The sequence below is a fragment of the Thamnophis elegans genome, chromosome Z (assembly GCF_009769535.1).
Source record: "Thamnophis elegans isolate rThaEle1 chromosome Z, rThaEle1.pri, whole genome shotgun sequence".
In the NCBI taxonomy this organism is placed as follows: domain Eukaryota; kingdom Metazoa; phylum Chordata; class Lepidosauria; order Squamata; family Colubridae; genus Thamnophis; species Thamnophis elegans.
In genome coordinates this window covers 104,095,375-104,101,217 of record NC_045558.1, presented here as the reverse complement: position 1 = coordinate 104,101,217, position 5,843 = coordinate 104,095,375, and positions in this window count along the sequence as shown.

Genomic DNA, 5,843 nt, shown 5'->3' with positions numbered 1-5,843 from the left:
CATGGTTGGGGGAAAAAAAGGTTAAAATAACGTATTGGGTTTAAACTAGTAATATTTCTGTTCGGAATATTACCTGAAACTTCAAATAAAGAAAATACATGTTTAATTACTCATGTATTAACTGCAGCTAGAGTTACATTTGCACAACATTGGAAAAGCGAAGAAATTCCTATGGATGAGAAAGTGATTAGGAAAATATTAGAATTTGCAGAAATGAATAGATTAGCATTAGCAATTAAGGAAAAAGAACAAACTGATTATTACTTGATATAGGAAGTATTTTACCAAAAGAGAATAAAAAAGAAAATTGGAAATAAAAGGAAAGGTAAAAAAAAAATTAAAAGAAGAACAGAAAATACATTAAGATAAAAAGGAGAATAAAATGACAATTGTTAGTATTACTATGATGAGAATAATTATGTTTAATGTTACTATGGTATTTTTATTGGAAAATATGTTAATGAAGGAAAGGAAAAGCATTATAATGTTTAATTGTTCAATGTGTTATAATTTGTGGAAGGATGTTGTACAGAAATATTTGTACTCAGACAACACACTGCTTAAGGAAAGATGGAATGTTTATATTTAAAATTTGAAAAAGTAAATAAAAAAACTTTTATAAAAACAGATTCTCTGTTATCTTTACCAAAACATTCATATCTGTTTTTTGAATACAGGTAGTCCTTGACTTACAAGTTTGTTTAGTGACTGTTCAAGGCTACATCATCATTGAAAAAAGTGATTTATGACCGGTTTTCACACTTATGATCATTGCAGCATCCTCATGGTCACACGATCAAAACTCAGAGGCTCGGTAACTGATTCATATTTATGACACTTGCAGTGTCCTGGGATCATGTGATTCCCTTTTGTGACTTCCCAATAAGCAAAGTCAATGGGGAAGCTAGATTCACAACTATATTACTAACAACTGCAGTGGTTCACTTCACAGTTATGGCAAGAAAGATTCTAAAATGGGCCCAACTGACTTATCAAATTTGTCACTTAGCAATAGAAATTTTGAGCTTAAATGTTGTCTTAAGGTGAGGTCTACCTGTATGGGAAAAGACTTACCAATTTATGAGGCTCTGGAGGAAGACCTCTTTCCTTCCTTCCTTCCTTCCTTTCTTCCTTTCTTCCTTCCTTCCTTCCTCCCTCCCTCCTTCCCTCCCTTCCTATCTCTGTCCCTCCCCCTTTCTCCCTTCCTTCCTTCCTTCTCCCTCCCTCCCTCCCTCCCTCCCTCCCTTCTTTCCTTCTCCTTCCCTTCCTCAACTGCAGTTGTGGGCTGTCAACATAATTGATAACAACTACAAGAAATTGCCTTTGAAGAAGAGGAGGAAGGAGGACAATAATATTGACAAAAGATGTGCAGACATTTCTGAAAATAAATGTATTGTCAAGGTAGAGCAGCTCCTCCACTTTGTGGCAGTAAGTATTTCCAGAGTTTTCTTTCTGGCCAGGTCTCTCATCCCACACTTACCCAGCACCTGACCTGAGGTATATGTCCAGGTAAAAGAACCCCTTGTGCAACACTGACTTCTGCTGAGCCAGGAACAACCACTACAGGCTGGGGTGGGTCCACTGTTTTTGTTTGTAATCTAGTTCTCTTGTTTTTCATCTGGTTGTCCCATTTTGTAGCTTGTATGTCTGAATTCGATATGTTAGAATGCTGTTTCCCATGAACTTCATTTCCTGATCATAATGTGCATGTGCAAGATTTGACATGTAGATGTCTGGAGCCCGCTTGTATTTCTGGAGGCAAATCACAGATTTTCCCTCCTCAGCAGCAGAGTCAAAAACAGCCCTTGCTTGAAAGTCTTCTTCCCCCTATTGTTGAGTTCATATATACTAATCCGTATATCTTTGAATCAGCATGAAAGAGAAGTCCCTATTGTAAATCCCTACTCTTATGCCATTCAGTGATTAAAATAAATATTTGAAGTGATTTGATGCCTATCCTGCCTCAGTTGCCTCTATTCCTAGTCACTAGAGTTAATTAACTTTCCTTCAAAGGAGAGAATGGCATCATAGGACACTTCTAAATAAAAGGATACTTAAAAAATGTTGCAAGGACAGTTTGAATTCTATTTATTTATTTACCACCTCACCATCCAATAGTTTCTGCTAGGTACAAGTGTAGAATGGCCATTAGTTTCAGAAGCTTCCATCTGTAAAATGGGTGGATGTGTGCTAGATGTGTTAATTCCTTGACATTATACTATTGGATCACTATAAATTGTTATTTTCAAGAGGGAATATTTGTCAGTGTCTGGTTATGATACTGATGATCTCAGTTTGAATTGTGAGCTCCAAATAATATCTTCCTCTGAATAATGTCAAAAACTGACAATGTACATGGAGCTATATATTTTTGACTATGGTTCTCCAATCTCTTGAAGCTTACAGAAGAATCTAGAAATCTGGGGAAAAATATCATCAGCAATGAAAAATAACTGCCACTTAACATCATCAGTAGGCAAATTTTGATAAGCAGGAGAGAATTGATGATGTAAAATGGCATGGACAAATTGTTTTCTTTTTCTTGGGGAGGAACAGGGAAATCAAAGAACGCAAAAAAAACCCCCACTTTTTTTTAACACAGATCATATATATAATATGTAAAGGAGGTGGAGCTTTAAATTCACAGGTGCCATCTTGATTTTTTTTTTTATTTGAAACACCACCACCACCCCCAATTCTACCCCATGGACACCCCAAATTTTCAAAATTTTCCACCTCAGGCAGGGTTGGCAGTTTCCAAATGGGGAGATGTTTTATTGTTGATTGACTGTTGCCCGTATTGTTTCCAATATTCCAGTAAAAACATTTCCCCCTCATAACAAATATTTCAGTCTCTTTGAATGTACCAGTGAAACATCATAAAATAGGCTAGATTTATTTCTCATATCAGATAACCTAGCCAAAATATATGTGCAGACTATGAATACTGCAAAGATAGGCTCAGCAGAATCATACTCATTTGCATAGGAAACTTTCTGGTTCCTAATTTTCTAGAAACCTGGATCTCTGATTTTAAGGTTTCTTAAAATAGTGAGAAATTGTGTGGCTTGTTTTCAGTAACTATGGGTGAAAGTCTAGAGACCTAAAACAAAGGAGTTAAGAGTAGCCATCCTATAATGAGATCCAGAAAAGTCTATCAAAAGGCAATTATATAAAAGAAACAGCTTCCTATTTTGACCCCTTTTCAATAGGAACACTTGCTTCCTTAAAGCACCTTGTTTGTGAGAAGTGATAGGAAGATCCACCAAACCCAGGCAAATAAACACTCAAGTATCCTAAGACAGAAGTGATCTTAGTGCTAATGAGATGGAATGGGAGTGATGGGGTAATTTTGTGGATTGTGTTGCTTGTCCTGCAAATTTCTAGGCTAAAAGAAAATGCAACTTACAAATTTGGCTAACTTTTCAACATGAAGAATGGAGTGGAGATGTGGTATCTTATTCATATCCTACAGTAGAAGATTTGGAAATGGCAGTTTATTGCTCTTCCATCAGCCTTGTTATTCATTTGGAGAAAGGTGGATCAGTAGGCAGAAAAATTAAAAGGAAAAAGAAACCGTGCTGCAGGAATTAATGTTAAACTCTGAACTGAATTTTTTGGCATCTGCCCAATTATGATAAGCCTGGATACCTACCCTGGAGAGTAGTGGTCAACTGCCATACAGGGAGAGAGCAAGACAGTTAATAGATATTTACTTTTTAACTTTCCCATTAGAGATGAAAAGATGAGCTTGTGAGATTCTCTTCTCCACGTTCCCAAATAATTTGGTTGACTTTGGATATTCATGCTCTTTGGCTTAGATGTGTATGTGGGGGGGAATAACTCTCCTTAAGGAACAGTAAATATTGGGCATTTGTTGCCTGCAACAATGATACCTCTCCTAAGACAAAACACAAAGTGAAGTAATCCAATTCATTTTTGATTCCCAACAGAAAATATCAGAAGCTGTCTCTGTGTCCTTTGAAGGCAACAAAAATAGCACAAATTACATTACTAATGTTTTGCTTCCCTTTCATGATTAATTAAATCATTCTGCCTCAGAAGAGGGATGATCCTGGAATGGGAAGGAATGGATTTCATTGTCTCAGACAACTCATCCCATTCAATCCCAGAGTGAATCTTGAATTGTTAAGGAAGGGATGTAGAGCTACAGGAAAGCCAACGGATTCTGAATAGTTGAATCCTAGTCTAAATCAGTTTGTTCTCTTGTAATGTTTTAGGCATTCACTCTAGTCCAGCAAAAATTCTGGATCAAGCAAGCAAACAAGAATGGTTGCATATGTGTGAACGAACTTCCACAGAGTTTTTTGTTACCAAATTCTTGTATGTTCTGCTAGAGACCAATGCTTCTCAAGGTGTTATTTGCACCCATGAATTAAGTTTGCAGGAATTAGAATGAAGATCCTTTATCACTATCTCTGGTTTAACCTAAGCTTCACACTTTGCAAGCCAAATAAAGAAAAGGCATAACAAATTTATGTGTACAAAAAAAAAGGAAAATATTTATAGTTTTACATTCTGTTTATAAAGAGAAACCAATACAATATACCAAAGGTTTTGTTTCAATAAATAAAACATTTGTCATTCTGCTTGGCAAAGCATTGGGGAGGATACCTAAAATTAAAATTATTCAGGTAAAGTTATTCAAATGGGGAGGACTTCATACAGTGGTTGAAACAAATATGTTTTCCCCCCCAAAAAACTTCATTAGGCAACTATGGGGATTACATTCCATAAACCTTTTGTCAATTGTAAACACAATTCTTGGTTTCTTAAAACATAATCTTTAAGAAATTGGCTTTATGATGTTTTGAGTATTTTCAAAACCTACTTACTGATGTTTGTAAGTTGGGGAATATTTATAGTCATTCACTACCTACAACTGTAATTTATTTTGTAGGTGGGAAAATATTGAACACAATTTGATGGGTTATACTATATTTCTTGCCAATTTAATCCCATGAGAAGAAATCTCCAGAATAACCAGCATTTTACTTCCCAAATCATGTGCCACTGTTCAAAAGGGTATGGAGCTGTACCATAAGCTGTTGGACTTCAAAACCCATCCTCTTTTATCATCAGACATGCTGATAGGAGATGGAGTCCAGTGGGGACAGAAAAACTCAGATTCCTTGCCCCTTGCATAGACTTTCATTTGTGAATTTTTACCCAATTCAGTAGTCCATTTTTCTAATACCTTTCTGAAATAGAATTCTGTTCTTCTATACTAAGATTGCCATAAAAATAGAATAAATGCTTCTATGCCTTTATCTAGCTGCATAATGGACAGAGATACAAAAGATGAAATCTTTTCACCCCTGCCTGAAGCTCTACATTAGGGAAAAAAGCTTACACCAATTTCATTTATATCTGTTATCAAAACTGTTTTAAGGCACAGAAATCTTGACAGAAGTAAACAAAACTCATGGCAAAAAAAATATTCCTAATACAACTATACAATATGCTATGTAGGGCCACATTACTCATGAGCTTATCTTTGGAACCATAACACAGGCACTGTTTTCATAAATTTCCACTGAAGAGGTTCTTCTCAGCGGCTCCTGACTTGCAATCAAGGGGATCTGGGGCACTTTCCCAATCTCTACATCACATATTCTGTCTCCATTGTTAGATATGGCCCTGGATCAGAGAAGGGAAGTCTATATTGGCAGTCATCTCCAGCTAGAGGGCTTCTTGTCAAGGGAAAAGGTCTGGAAATTCCTTCAAAGAAGCCATTAACTCCACCCTATACCAGGAAAGCTGGTCAGAGGTTTACAGAAAAGGGCACATGAGATGGTCTGACATTCCAATTTTTGTCTTTG